Genomic DNA, 16,187 nt, shown 5'->3' on the forward strand with positions numbered 1-16,187 from the left:
ACTGTCATACTTTAAAGATCTGGAAAAAATAGTACTTCGTTTTATATGGAACCAGAAAAAAACCTCAACTAGCCAAGACATTACTCACAAATAAAAACATATCAGGAGAAATCATGGTACCAGACTTCAAACTATACTATAAATAGTGATCAAAACAGCATGGTACTGGCACAAAAATAGAGAGGTAGATGTATGGAACAGAATTGCGAATCAAGAGATGAACCCAGACACTTATTGTCATTTGATCTTTGATAAACCCATCAAAAATATAAACTGGGGGAAAGATTCCCTATTTAACAAATGGTGCTGGGAGAACTGGCTGGCCACTTGTAGAAGACTGAAACTGTATCCACACCTTTCACCATGAACAATAACTGACTCTCACTGAATAAAAGACTTAAACTTAAGACATGAAACTATAAAGATTCTTGGAGAGAGTGCAGGAGAAACACTTGAAGAAATTGTCCTGGGAGAATACTTTATGAGGAGGACCCCCCCCCCGGGCAATTGAAGCAACACCAGAAATACATTACTGGGATCTGATCAAACTAAAAAGCTTCTGCACAGCCAAGAACACAGTAAGTAAAGCAAGCAGACAGACAGTCCTCAGAATGGGAGAGGATATTCGGAGGTTTTGCTTGTGACAAAGGTTTGATAACCAGAATCCACAGAGAACTCAAACTTATTAATACGAAAAGAACAAGTAATCCGATTTCACTGTGGGCAAGGGACTTGAACAAGAGCTTCTCTGAAGAAGATAGGTGTATGGCCTACAGACACATGAAAAAATGCTCATCATCTTTAATCATCAGAGAAATACAAATCAAAATCACTTTGAGATATCATCTAGCTCCAGTAAGAGTGGCTCACACAACAAAATCCCAAAACTACAGATGTTGGGGTGGATTATGGAGAAAAAGAAACACTTCTACACTGCTGGTGAAAGTGCAAGCTAATATGTCCCTTTTGAAAAGAAGTATGGAGACTACTCAGGCATCTAAAAGTAGACCTGCCATTTGATCCTGTAATTCCTCTACTAGGTGTATACCCAAAAGACCAAAAATCACTTTATAACAAAGATATCTACACCAGATTGTTCATTGCAGCCCAATTCATAACAGCCAAGTCATGGAAGAAGCCCAAGTGCCCATCAACCCATGAACGGATTAATAAATTGTGGTGTATGTATACTGTGGAATATTATGCAGCCTTAAAAAAGATGGAGACTTTACCTCTTTCACGTTTACATGGATGGAGCTGGAACATATCCTACTCAGTAAAGTATCTCAAGAATGGAGGAAAAAATATCCAATGTACTCAGTACTACTATGAAACCAATTTATAATCATTCACACTTTCATATGAAGAATAGATCACAACTATGGCCCAGGATGAAGGAGGGAGGAGGGGTTCGAGGGTAGGGGGGAGATCGAGGGAGGGTGAATGGTGGGATCACACCTACGCTGCATATTGCAAGAGTACATGTTAGATCTATTAAGTATAGAATATAAATGTCAACACAATAATCAAGTAAACGAGATGAGGTATATATTAACCAGTGCGATATAAGAGTTCCTAATTCTTATAACTCTTATTAACGTATACATGATCTATGTGTTTATGGCTTAATAAAAAAAAGAAAGAAAGAAAGAAAAACCAGGAAAGGAAGAGAGGAACTCTGAAGGGGAACACCCACACTCTTTCAGTGGTCCTCCTCAACTCAAGTCATGGCAGACACCAAACCAGCTGGGGCAGCAATGAAGCCACAGCCCACAGTTCGGCCAAGCCGTGACTGGGTCTGCTCCGGCCTCAGCAGCCACAGTAGTTTGTATCCCAGGGAGCTGACCTGGGCCGACATGTTTTACGAGGTAACAGCCTCACTTACTCAAATGAGAACTATCTAGCATTGATACCTAAATCATGGACACCAGATAAATGACAGACTCGTCTGCTCTGCAGGCCTGGCACACACCACAATAATTTCATAAGAGCCTTTCAACCTCTTTTTTTTTTTTTCAGTAAGATGTAATCATAAATCTAACAAACAGTTCTCATCAAATACATGAGGCTCTCAAACTTTTTATTCAAATAAGAAATCCAACAGGCTTTTTCTTTTCCTCTCTGCATGTGAGAGAGGAGGGAAGTACCAGTAATTCCCTCCTCATTTAATCTCTGTTAAGCTTTTCAACTTCCAAGTATTTTTATCTTTCGGGGGAAAAGAAGATTGCTAATCTAAATATTATTTTCAGAACAACAAATTATTATGTAAGAGGAGTAACAGAATTACAAATTTTTTAGAGGTTACAGGCTACTATCCCAGAACACAGCAACAGTGCATGAAATGTGGCATCTTACAAGACTCCTTTGTTAGAAATAAAATTTCCAAGAATGGTTTTATGACGAGAATAAAATCATGCCCATGTTTCTGCAGACACAGAGAAAGAGGAAATATTTTACCCTTCTTATCTTGCTGAGATTTTCATCAGCAGTTAGAAGTCCTCACAGTTTTATTGCTAGTACCAAAATTTCATTAATTAGCACCAAGAGAAAAATAAAGGCTGGCTGAAAAGCTCAAAACTTACACAACAGAAAATGAAAGGGCCAAATAAGATTGTTAATAAGTGAAGATTAGGGCATGTAATGTGTTCTATCCTCACCTGGCAACTCAGTAACATTATAGTTAGTAAAATAATAATAACTGCACCTGTAAAGGAGGCTCCATTGCATGGAAGAATTATGATAATCTGTGTGGATATTTTAACTTTCAGAGTTAAAATTTTTGTGGTCTAACTTAACCACAAAATTCAAAGTTAATACATTAATTCTAGACATTTCTTTCATTTAATAAGCTGGTAAAAATATATAATGCCCTCATCTGAAATATAAATAAATTTTTAATTCCTTAAAGGAATTCTGCATAATATAAAAGGAATTTAAGAATTAGTATGCAATTCTGAGGATCAAGGCCCTTTCCAGATGCATAAAATATTCAATTAACTACACTGTAGAATTTTTAATTGTGACATCGAAATGCTAAGCAGAGCATTAACATCTATTATTCTTTATGAATTAATATTTTCCAGGACTGTACACACTGTCAGTTCTATAACAGCACTTTAGGGCACAATTTGAGGTTTTAGTTTCATTTCTTAACCCATGTTAAAAGGTAGTATTTAATTCTAACTAAGCTACCTTTCAAATAATAACCAATAAAGCATCATTTCAAACCAGGAAAATGTAATATTTGCTTAATTTAAAAGGGAAAGTATTTTTAATATATTAGGACAATTTCTTACATAATTTCAAAATCAATAAAATGTTCCAAATTCTCAATGCTGTGTTTTAAGAAACTATTACCATAATGTGTTTTCTGGCTCATTTCTTTCCTTCACAAAAAAAAAGAAAAGAAAAGAAAAACAGGCCCTCCACCCCACTTCCAGGGAGCAAGGCAGCTATGCACAATTGTGCCATTAGCACAGTACAGAAGCAGCCTAAAGTAGAACGTTGACCTACCACCAAATGTTAAGATAGAGAAGAGGGTAAAAAGTGCTGGCACTAGGAACAGAGTAATCTGGACAAAAGCCAAGAGTTACAGCTGGCCATGAGCACTGACAACAATATTCACAAGACACAGCAAACTGTCCCAGCCTGAAGACACACATCAGCAGTGATAAGATTAAGGCAAGACAGAAGTTCAATAAATAGAACGTGTTAGGAGCCAAAGAAAAAGTACTTGCTCTTGCCATGGTACTGTATTTTTTCATGCCTGAGATTGAAATAAAAGCCAGTGAGGAACATTGGAGGAGGCCACACCCTTGTTTCTCCCTGTGGAGTGCTTGCTGGTGTTGGTCTCCCCAGGTCCCTTGGTTCAATGCAAATGGACTGAGTAGGTGTTATTCATCTTGAGTCAAGCTGTACTGACAAGCAAAGACTTCAGTGAAAAGAGGTGATACTGAGCAGTGGTGAAGAGCCTGGGATGTGAAGTTAGAAAGCCAGAAAGACCTGGTCTAAGATTGGCAGCACTCAATTACTAACTCCATGACTTTCAGAAAATTTACTTCACCCTCTAAGTCTCAGTTTTCTCATCTATAAAATGGGAATGATGGCTAGAGCACCTATAGCTCAGCAACTAGGGCACCAGCCACATACACCAGGACTGGCAGGTTCAAACCCAGCCTGGGCCTGCTAAACAATGACAACTATAACAAAAAAATAGCTGGGTGTTGAGGTGGACATCTGTAGTCCCAGCTACTTGAGAGGCTGAGGCAAAGAGAATCACTTAAGCCCAAGAGTGTGAGGTTGCTGTGAGCTGTGATGCCACAGCACTCCCTTACTAAGGGGGGACATAGTAAGACTCTGTCACAAAAAAAAAAAAAATAAATGGGAATGATGATAACACCTATTTCATAAGGATGCTGTGAGAATTATATGCTAACATGAGCTATAACATTGAACCCAGTGCCTGGTCCTGAAGGACTGATCAGCAGGTGTTCAATTTTTATTATTTTATTTATCTACTATTTTATTATTTATTATGTTAAAACTCTAATCAATCATCCGGCATTTCTAATTTCAGTATAACTCCAGGAAAATAAACAAGTTTGAACTTGTCTATAGCGCCAGTGGATCACTGAATTACAAATAAGCAATGAAGCATTATTTAAAACCATAACTAAAACCAAACTATATCTGCTTAATCAAATAGAAGTGTTTTTTAATATACTAGAACAACTTCTCACATAATTTCAAAATCAATAAGATTTTCCAAATCTGCGTCTGGACTCAGGGGAACAGAGTTATCAATTAGTGATCTCTACCACAGGCATAGAAGGGAGTAAAAGCCATGTTAACATATGGTTAAGTATGTGTTCTCATATAAGGAAGATTTTCTATTGATGAAATTCTTTGCTTTTCACTTAGTTTAGCCTTTGTGTGAATAGTAAAATCCACCCACAGGATAAAAGGGCAACTACGGTAGTATGGGAAAATCCACAGAAAAATAAGTACATCAACTTTGGTCCAAAATATCCCAATTCAAACAGCCAATTCAACACTGCCAAAAAGGTTCCATTGACTGAAATGTCATCATAAGAAATGCTTAAATGTTTTAATAGAGACACTATGTAAACACTAGGTTAGGTATTTTTGCAAATTGAAAAACAATGTTTAGGATTATTTTTGAAATATGTAAAGGTTGCTGAAGATCACTGCATTAAGATAGTTTTTGAATAGTGGTGATTTTTAAAGAAATGATAACCATTCAAAAGAGATCAGTTACAAGCTCCACATCCTACCACACTGCCAACTTCCTCAGTTTAAAAATAGGTACGATTTTAGAAAAGCAAGCAATGCAAAAGAGGATATAATTTTAAAAACAGAGCTCATCTGCTAAATTCACATTACATAAATTCATTAGCTTTACTAAAGATGTTTTCCAACAGTACAAATGAAGTTCTATTCAATATTTATCCTCTGCCACAGAAAATGTATCAAAATATGGGTTTCATTATCACTAAAGTGCAGGGTGCCCCAAAAGTCTCCATACATGGAGGGAAATGGGACATTGCATTTAAATGCACCTTTATTTACAAAATATTATTACAAAATTTTATAAAGAGACAGCCAACACAAGGAGAATATTTTGTAAATATTTTATAATATTTTGTAATGAATATTTTGTAAATAATGATACATTTCGTTAAAATTTCCTATTTTCCTTAGGGGTGACCTTTGGGGCACCCTGTAGCATTCAGTAAAACAAGAATGATTAAGCCACATTCCCCAAATTTCAGCATAAACATGTTTAATTTACCAACCAATTAGTTTTTACTAATTCTGTCCCCATATCTAGTATAATTAAGGGGTTGCAATACAATACTACTATCCATAATTTGGCCAATGTGCATTTTCTTTTTATTTCCTTTATGCTGTAACATATTTTTCTTAGTAGATGAGAAGAATATTCCACTATTACCTATAAATTTATATTTCCTTCAGGACTTACTGTAAAACAAGTGGTCTACTGCAGTTTGTACACAATGCTTTTCACTAGTTTATTATTTTAAAGAAAAAAAAACCTTGTATAATAGCATTAAAATAAGCTATATCTAAGAAGCACAGAATGTCAAGAAGTCTGCTTAAAGCAGTGACTATCAAGGTACTAACCACTAAAAATCTCTTTTTAATTCTGTCCAACTCATTTTTTACAATTTTTTAAAGACAGCATTGAGAAAGAATAACTTGTGTTTTAAAATCTTTCTTATATCCAGCAGAGAAAAAGGTAACGTTAAGAAACACTGTTGTGGGAATGAAAATTAGTATAGCCGTTATGGAAAACATTATGGAGACTTCTCAAAACACTACAAATGTAAATATCATACAACCCAGAAATCTTAATACTAAGTATTATCTGCACCCCATGTTCACTGCAGCTCTATTTACAACAGCCAAGACATGAAATCCACCTAGATTTCCATCAGCAGATAAATGGAAAAAGAAAATGTGGCATAAATATACAATGAAATACTATTTAGTCATAAAAATGAATGAAATACTATCATGGATGAGCCTAGAAAAAAGCGTAATGGTCAGGCACAGAAAGACAAGTGCCACACGTCCTTACTCACATGTAAGAGCTAAAATAATGAGTTCATACAAGTAGAGAGTTAAATAGAGGTTACTAGAGGCTGGGGAGGGTCAGGGGAGGAGAGAATAGGGATAACAGTACAGAATTAGAGCTACATGAGAAGACTAAGTTCTAGTGATCTGTATTACTGTAGGGAAAATATTGTTAATTTAGTTGTCCATTTTCACAAAGCTAAAAGACAGGATTTTGAATGTTCGCAATACAAAGAAATGATATGTGTTCAAGGTGATAGATATAATAACTACCGATCTAATCAATGTGTACTGCATACGTGCACTGAAGTATCATCCTGAAGCCCATAAATACGCACACAAGTGTCAAACATCAAGCAAAAAGGAGAAAGAGGGTTTCCTGCAGCCATAAAAATGCATTTAAAGGAATAATGATTAATTTTTCCACTCAATATATGGAGATATAAATGCCGACTTTCTAATGGGCTTTAGGAATGTGGGACACAGCTCGTGGGCCAGTGTGAGCACAGTGTGCTGGTTTCTGGAGCCAGATGTTTCGTTCCAGTCCTAGATCCACCACCATTTACTGGTTGTGTGACCTATGCGTGTTTCCTTAACAGTATCATGAGAATAATGAGAGTCACTGCCTCACAGAAGTAAACAGTAATATATATAAATGTCTTAAAACAATGTCAGGCAGATAGCAACTGCTAATGAAGTGTGACTTGTTATATAAATAATACCATTGCAGTCTCTGAGGAAGGAACCATCTTTGGAACTTATTTCATCTATGTCCATCTAAGTCAAATATCCTTTTCTATAATAATTTTAACTGATGGCCATTCATCTCTTGAACCTGACAACCCACAGAGAATGTGTCAGTTACCTATTAGCATAGTGATATTACATAGCCAAGCACCTCAAAATGCAGTAACTTAAAACCGTAAGCATTTACTTAGCTTGTAATACATAAATGAGTCAGCAATTTAGACTGGACTTGCCTGGACTTAGCGTACTCATCTGAGATGCATAGAGATCAGCGGGCCCTTAGCTGATTGACAAAGGCTTTGATAGGGATGATTAGGGTGACTTTCTGCCCCATGTCCACCTCATCCTCCAACAGTTGGGCACAAGGATATTTTCATGGTGCTACGAAACAAGCAAGAAAAAACAAACCCCAACATGCACACCTGCTTCAGTCTTCTGCTGTGTCACAGGTACAAACATCCTACTGGCCAAGCAATTCACCTGGTTCAGCCCAGAGTTAAGAGGCAGGGCTGCCCACAGTGGCAGGCACCATAAGGTTACATGGCAAAGCACACAGACTGAGGGAGTGGTTGAAGGTAAGCCATCATCGCCGGTATACACACGGAGTGTACTAGATCAAAGACACCCCTTTGCAATTATCGGAAAGATGTACTTGGGGTTGAGCCAAACCCTCCTTCGCTTCAACTTCTATGATTTGTTCTAGTTAATTCTCTGGAGCTACAACTGTATAAGTCTAATCATTCTTCTACATGACATTAAGTGCCATTAAAATATTTGATTAGGTTTATCATAAATCATATCTTTTGCAAGCAAAAAAAATATTCAGTTCCTTCTATTGTATTTCATTTAACTTGAGAAATGGTCTTGCTTATACTGTCAATACTCCCCTTAATTCATGGTACTTTATATATGTCAGATACGGTCTGATGCTGTCTCTGTTATACTGTGCACTAAACATCTTTTATTGTGTTTAAAAATAGCATAGGCTTTCTTGCTGCTAAAGCACACTGTGAACTCACACTGAGTTTGCAGACAAGTAAAATCCCCAAGTGTTCTGCATGAACTGATGTCAAGGTAAATTCCTCTTACTATAAATTTCCTATAAAATGACCAAATAACATATTATACTTTCCTGAGTATATGCTTTAGTTGACAATAAATCATGGGTTTTCTGCTGCTATGCTTTTAAACACACTGATCTATCTATTCCAAAATCTGGTCCCTTGTCAATTCCCTTAATGATACACTTTGGCCCTGCAAAACCAGCTTTATTGAGACTTCTTGCATTAAGTCTAAATAAAGAATGAATTTGGCTTTACTGTGCTTCCATCAGAGGTAGTTTATGTAATCTTACACATTTAGAGATGGATGGGCCATTTGAGAACATCTACTCCAACCTCCTACCCAATGCCAATATGTTCAGTATACCTGAGAGGTGAACCAGGTTAGTGTCTCAAGAACTCCAGAGAAATGCCTCACTCATGAGAATTCACTTCCTGGTTACAAGGACAACAAAAAGAGATGGAAGGTTACAGGGTGGGTAGAAGGTGTCCTAATCCAGTCCCTTACATTTGTAAAGACTTTTCAATTTAAAGGTGTTCTCCTGGCACAGTGTCTCACACTCGTAATCCCAGACATTCAGGAGACTGAGGCAGGAGGATCACTTAACCCCAGAAGGTGGAAATAACAGTGAGCTATGATTGTACCACTGCATAGTAGAATGAGCAACAGAGTGAGACCCTGCCTCAAAAAAAAAAAAAAAAAAGTTCATCAACAATAGCAGAAAGCATTAAACATAAAATATCTTCCACAAGTTCCCTGACAAGTAGTTGACAAGTCCCTGCACAAATAATTGAACGTTTAGTGATGCGTTTGCAGAAAACGCTTTAATCAAGGTATTCTTCTTCTTTTTTTAAAAAATGTTAAGATTTTATTTACAAAGCTTTTTAGTTGTACAGAAAGTAAAAATGCTGTTACAATCTCGGCGTAACTGGTAGACACAGACAGCTGACTCTCCAATCACAGCTATCCACGCTACAGCAAGAGTCTTACACAAAAACCTAACAAGGATTACAATTTGGTTGGGGTGAAGTCCCCAAGCTTGGTGGTGGATTACCAAGAGGGACTAAGTAGAGGAAGGTGGAATGTCACAGGAACTATTCTTTGGCTCTTTGGGTGGGTGGGCGTCCTGGGGTTTGTATCACAGCTATCTTTTTTTTTTTTTAAACAGCTACCAAATCCATGAGCAGTCCAACCAATACTGAACAGTTCTGATTTTGCAGGTCACTCTTCCTCTTCACTATCCTCATCCTCTTCACCTTCTCCTTCTTCATCTACACCGTCCACTTCTGCATCTGAGTCAGGGGCTTCCTGGTCCTCTCGGTAATAGCCATCCAGGTAGTTCAGCTGGGCAGGAGCTTGAAGACACTCTCTCTGTAGTCATTCAGATTAGTAACCTCACAGTTAAGGAGGTCCAGGCTTTTTAGACATTCCAGCTTTTTCAAAGGTGCCAAGATGCTGGTATCTTTCAGTTTATTTCCACTCAAGTTTAGATGTTTGAGATTGGAAAGTTTCTCTGGTAGTACATCCAGACCTCCAAAGATTCTATTTTCACTGAGCTCAAGCTTTTTCAATTTAGGTAGCTCTGGGAGATTTGAACCTGAAATCAAGCCTACATTTATTAAACTGAGGAACTCTAGGTTCACAAATTCAGCTGGTAAGCCCTCAACATTTCCATCATCTGATCTGCAATTGTCCAAGACAAGTTCTCGAACCGCTTCCAGGGTCCTGTTCCTCAGCTCCAGGTGGATCCTCTTCTTCATCTCCAAGTATGCTTCTAACACTGTCATGCTGCTTTCTCTGTCTCTGAGGCTTCCCAGAATAAATATTAATATAATTCCTCTACAATTCAGCTATTCTAAAGATAGAATCAAGTCCATCATATTTCTGTCTTCCCCTTTCCCAGGACCATTCTCAATTATGCCTCATGTGTTGTGGCTTCAATTCACCCTTCTCTGGCTGTATCTAGTAAGGTGTTCAAAGGGTGGCCTGTAGGCTGCATGTGGATTATGTGGGGACTTTTTGTTCATCTATGGTGGTAGATATCACAGAAATTATGCACGGACTTTTTCTTGTGTTCATCAGCTTTCATTGGTGCATGTGTATTTAATGTGTGCCCAAGACAACTCTTCTTCCAGTGTAGCCCCAAAAGTTTGGGCACGCCTGCCGGGGGGTCATTTTCAAAATGTAATAGTTATCATTAAACACTGTGCACTGGATGTGCTTTACAAGGAAAAAAGGATAGTGCTTCCTTTGTGATAGGACCAATGATGCTTTATGAGTTTGAGGGGGATTCTGTTTTGGAATATCTTTTGTTTGTTTGATTTTTTTTTCCAACTACCCCACACTGTCAACTTATTTTAAGTTTACAGTCAACAATACCCCTAAGATGTTTTTACATGTGCTACATTGTGAGCAGACTTCGTGATAGGAGTTGTTTTGCCACCTAAGAAAATGTAGGACTTTATGTTTCGCATCAGGAAATTTCATTTTCTTAAATTTAGCCTTCCATCTCCTATTCCAGCTAATTAAGATCACTTAGATTTTGATTCTATCATCCAACGTATTAGCTGTTTCCTGGCTTCATCATTTTCCAGTGTAATGAGTATGTCATTTTAATAAAATAATATTGAAATGTTGAATCCAACATTTCAAAGTCACGGTACTAGAGAGATACACCTGAGGCACTATTTGAACACAGCCTTCCAACCAGCTACAAATCCAATTTCTTCATTTTTAATGTCCTATGCCTTGAAAGCATGTTTGTATTTTTAGTGTGAAACCTTTAAATTACCCAAAACCTGCAAGGCCAATACAAATTAATTTCTAAAGATGAAATTTTAGAGTTTTGAGAGAAAGTTTTCTGCCAGAGAGTTTTTCTATTGTAGTTTTCTGTCTATTCATTAACCTGGGCTGGATAATCACATCCTTATCTAGGTTTTTAATTTATTTTTTCCATAGAGGTGATTGAATTGTGCTGAGAATTTATTAGAAGTATTGTTTTGAGTGAGACTGATTTAAGGAGATATTATTTGCTGATTTCTTTTAAACATAAACTCTACTACATATCATTTCTCATGCAAATATCTGTGATGAATGGATCAATAAATATAAAGAGTCCCTATGGGTTCCAGTAACCACAAGGGCTGTAACAATGCAACATTCAAATGATTTCCTTCTGTAAAATCTGGAAGTCAGAGCTTCTAGATATTAGGCTTGATTTTTGGCAGGCAAAAGTTACTATGATCATCTTCTAAGTTCATTTCAGATTCAGCAATTTTATTTCCATTTTTACAACTCTCCTATGTCACTGAATCTTCCCTAGAATCTACAGCCCTGACTCAGTGAAAACGAGGTGAATCACAGCTATAGTTGTTTTATTTTTAGTGCACAGCACAATCCTGAGAGAGTTGCAGATGTTCTGAGACCAAAAAAAAACAACCACCACCTTGGGTAAAGCCAAAATAACACTTCTTTGCACCATAAAGAGAATATCTCCCATGGCCTGAATCTTAATATAATAGATGCAACAGAGAAAAGGCAGCTGCGACACTTTCAGGAGAAACTGTGCACTCTCTCTGCACCTTTCTGATGCCTTTCTCAATGTGACAAAAGGCACAGATGGCAAATGCAGAATTTCACATGTGTGAGTCAGGTTAGTAATCTCCCACACAACTTCATTACTATGTGTGTGAAATGCATGGAAAAAAAGAAAACCAAGGGCCACTCCCTTTCAGCCAAAACAAGCCCTTTTATCAGATACGAGAAAACTCTGTTAAAATTAACTGAAGTACAAGCATGTCAAAAAATGGGCTCCAAATACCTCTCTAAAGTTTCTTTTTTTTTTAAAGCCAGAATCTCACTCTGTTGCCCTGGGTAAAGTGCCATAGCATCAGAGTTCACAGCAACCTCAAACTCTTAGGCTTGCGCAAACCTCCTACCTCAGCCTCCCAAGTAGCTGGGACTGCAGGTGCCCACCACAATGCCTGGCCATTTTTAGAGATGGGGTCTCCCTCTTGCTCAGGCTGATTTAGAACTTCTAAGATCAAGCAATCCACCTGACTCGGCCTCCCAGAGCACTAGGATAATGGGTGTGAGTTATGGTGCCTGGCCTCTAAAGCAAAGTGATAGCTACCTAATTGGGTAACAAAATATTTGCCAATAATTAATTCCATTTTACCTGCTCTCTACTTGCTTTACAAAGTTTCATATTTGACCTAGGCTTCTGTAAGAATTCCATATAAATTACTGAACTTAGAATATTACATGTGGGCTTTTTTTCTTCTAAAAGAACGTTAAATTGATGATATCATATAATATTAGGCTTTATTTTTATAACACACTGAGTATTTTTTCTGTACTACAGAAATAACTACAGATTAGTAAAACTACTAGTTTTTCTTTACCTTGGGTAAGTTAGTTACTACACAAGCATAATTAGTGATAGGGACTTACCCCTGTAACCCCAGCCACGAGAGAATGGTATTATCACAGAACACTGTGAGATTTAAAAAAAAAAAAAAATTTACTCACCCAGTAGAATTAACCTAGGTATAATTCACATAATATTCAGAAATAAATTGTCTATTTTTAATTTAAACGGCAAACTGTATCAAAAGCATTTCCTGAGCTTCCTAATGGATCCATGGTTCATGTGCAAGATACAGCCAAACAGAAAACTTCTAAGTTGTGTTTATTATATAATTATAGGAACAGGACATTTGGGTACTCTTACTTATATCACAGTATCTTGCTATCAAAGTGTGGTTTGTAGATCAGTAGCATTGACCTCACCTAGAAGCTTAATAAAAAAGGCAGAATTTCAGGACCTACCCCTACCTCCTGAGACAGAATCTTCATTTTACACAGAAGTCCAGCTGATTCATATGCATATTAAAGTTTGAGAAACATCATCATCAAAAACTTTAAAAAATCACTTCTAGCTCTGATCTTCCACAGTCAAAATCCTGTACTCCTATTTAAATGACTAAAACACATCACTCATAGATGTTTTATTGAGTCCTGCATTCCTTTTCCAATTAGCTGGAATAAAATGTTATATGAACTTATCAAATAATGAACAAATAGGGGACTATAATAGCAAGAATGAAGGTTATATAAAAACAGAGGTTGGCCAGGGAAAACAAATTTGATAGGTATCACATTCTTTCAGCATCCTCACTGCTTGTAAAATTGCAAAATATGATACTAAACAAGACAAAATAAAGCAGCTATACAGAAATCAAAGAAGCATATCTAAGACAAAGGCAAGAAGAAAATTGAAATGCCAAATGCAAAGTTTCATTTGAAATAGGAAACATAACAGAACTGTTGTGCAGGGCGTGTGGACATGACACTGTTGGGGAGAACCATGAGGCGGGTCCTGCTCTTTGGGAGAAGCCTACGTCCTGTCTCTGGGCAAAACCGCTTCTAAACAACCTCCAGAAAATGACATTTCAGGATTTTCTACAAATTTGTTTAACCTCTCCAACCTAATGCCAGAATGATTTTTTAGTGACTTTATTGAGGTATAATTGAGACATAACCCTTCAAAAAAAAAACCCCACACATATTTAATGTATACAGTTTCATGTGTCAGGACATAACAATACAGCCATGACAACTATCGACCATAATCAAGGTAGGAAACATATCCATCACCTTCTCAAGTTTCCTTGTGTCCTTTTGTGTGTTGTCTTATAGTAAAAACACTTAACATGAGATCTGCCCTCTCAGCAAATTTTTAAGTAAATAATACTGCATTGTTAGCCATAGAAATTATGCTTACAGCAGATGTCTAGAAGTTATTCATCTAGCATAACTGAAACTATTCCAATAGAGCAACAACTCCCCATTTCCCCCTCCCATGCCCAAGCCCCATTCCCAAACAACCATTTTTTCAATGCAAAAATTAGTCATTTTCCTCATTAAAACCCTTCAATGTCAACAGGATTAAGATCAAGCCCCTTAGATGCTCTGCAACTTATGACAAGGATAGGTCACCATAAACCTATGATAAATTGAAAGTAGGCTATGTTGAAAATGCTTTTAGTACACCTAACCAACCAAACAGCATACCTTAAACATGCTCAGAACACTCAAGTTTGTGCAACATTATCTACCACAAAATGTATAGGTGAAACACCTATATGCCTCTAGCCAAAATGCCGTTTGAGAGAGAGCAGTGAAAAGACTTTGTGCAGGTACACTTGTGAGAAACTGAGGCAGAATCCCATGTGGCCAGGTTAGTTGCGGGCCTAACATGACCAAGGCTTTGGCTGGAATACCATTTCCAGACTGCATTAAGGAATTAAGGTTGACCTTGTAAGGCCAATGAAAAAGCCCTTCAGAAAACTGGCCAGATACCCATCAGTAACCTTTCCTGATCTGTGGTAAGTGATGAAGATCAATTGCTGACGGGTCTGGGAATGAAAATGTGCTAGGGGACCTCAAGAGAAGAGGAATTTACCCAATGCATACAGGTATCTAATGGCACAGATGAAACCTGGGCTCATGAAAGGCTTTTGAGAAGTCAAGCCTGAGAATTCCTTATAAAAGGCTCCAGCAAAACCCCCCTGACTTAAGGCCTACATGGGAGCAGAGCACACAAATTCCTGTATGCCCAAGAAGTTTCTCTATGCTTTGCTTAAAGATTCAAAGTAACTGCCTCTAAATGGCATGGTCAGTAGAACAGACATTCAAATCGTCTCTTTCCTCCGTAGCCTCAGGCTTCATCAGATAAGAACAAAGAAAGTCATAACTGACAACATGTTCTTCATTAAGTTATGTTAAACCAGATTATATTGAAAGGGTTATGCAAAAGATGGCGGAGCACGGGTACAGCTTTTCGCTGACAACATTCAGCCCATCTGGTAAACTTGTTCAGATTGAATATGCATTGGCTGCTGTAGCTGGAGGAGCCCCTTCAGTGGGAATTAAAGCTGCAAATGGTGTGGTATTAGCAACTGAGAAGAAACAGAAATCCATTCTGTATGATGAACGAAGTGTACACAAAGTGGAACCAATTACCAAGCACATAGGTTTGGTGTACAGCGGCATGGGCCCAGATTACAGAGTGCTTGTGCACAGAGCTCGAAAACTAGCTCAGCAATACTATCTTGTTTACCAAGAACCCATTCCCACGGCTCAGCTGGTACAAAGAGTAGCTTCTGTGATGCAGGAATATACCCAGTCAGGTGGTGTCCGTCCATTTGGAGTTTCTTTACTTATTTGTGGTTGGAATGAGGGACGACCATATTTATTTCAGTCAGATCCATCTGGAGCATACTTTGCCTGGAAAGCCACAGCAATGGGAAAGAACTACGTAAATGGGAAAACTTTCCTTGAGAAAAGATATAATGAAGATCTGGAACTTGAAGATGCTATTCATACAGCTATCTTAACCCTAAAGGAAAGCTTTGAAGGGCAAATGACAGAAGATAACATAGAAGTTGGAATCTGTAACGAAGCTGGATTTAGGAGGCTTACTCCAACTGAAGTTAAGGATTACTTGGCTGCCATAGCATAATAATGAAATGACTGAGCAATCCGGAATTTCAGATAATCTATCTACTTAAATATGTTTTGTTTTGCAGACTTTTTGCATACTTATTTCTACATGGTTTAAACCAACTGATGTTTTTAAAATGACACTTATAAATCATAATAAACCATTAAACACAAAAAAAAAAAAAAAAGAAAGGGTTATGCTTAAAGGTATATGTTGGGTGGATTATCAGATTACCAGTGAGGAGCTACTTACA

At 37.5% G+C, this 16,187-nt stretch overlaps 2 pseudogenes across 1 annotated transcript; one reads left to right on the forward strand and one right to left on the reverse strand.

The window, feature by feature from the left end:
• Positions 1–9,648: 9,648 nt before the first annotated feature.
• Positions 9,649–10,189, reverse strand: LOC100961326 (annotated as a pseudogene).
• A 5,054-nt stretch (positions 10,190–15,243) lies between these two features.
• Positions 15,244–16,106, forward strand: LOC100948203 (annotated as a pseudogene). The gene has a single exon (XR_001161387.1). The product of XR_001161387.1 is annotated as a proteasome subunit alpha type-2 pseudogene (transcript).
• Positions 16,107–16,187: the final 81 nt, after the last annotated feature.

This window comes from Otolemur garnettii, unplaced genomic scaffold (assembly GCF_000181295.1).
Source record: "Otolemur garnettii isolate 467f Iridium unplaced genomic scaffold, OtoGar3 scaffold00054, whole genome shotgun sequence".
Lineage (NCBI taxonomy): Eukaryota > Metazoa > Chordata > Mammalia > Primates > Galagidae > Otolemur > Otolemur garnettii.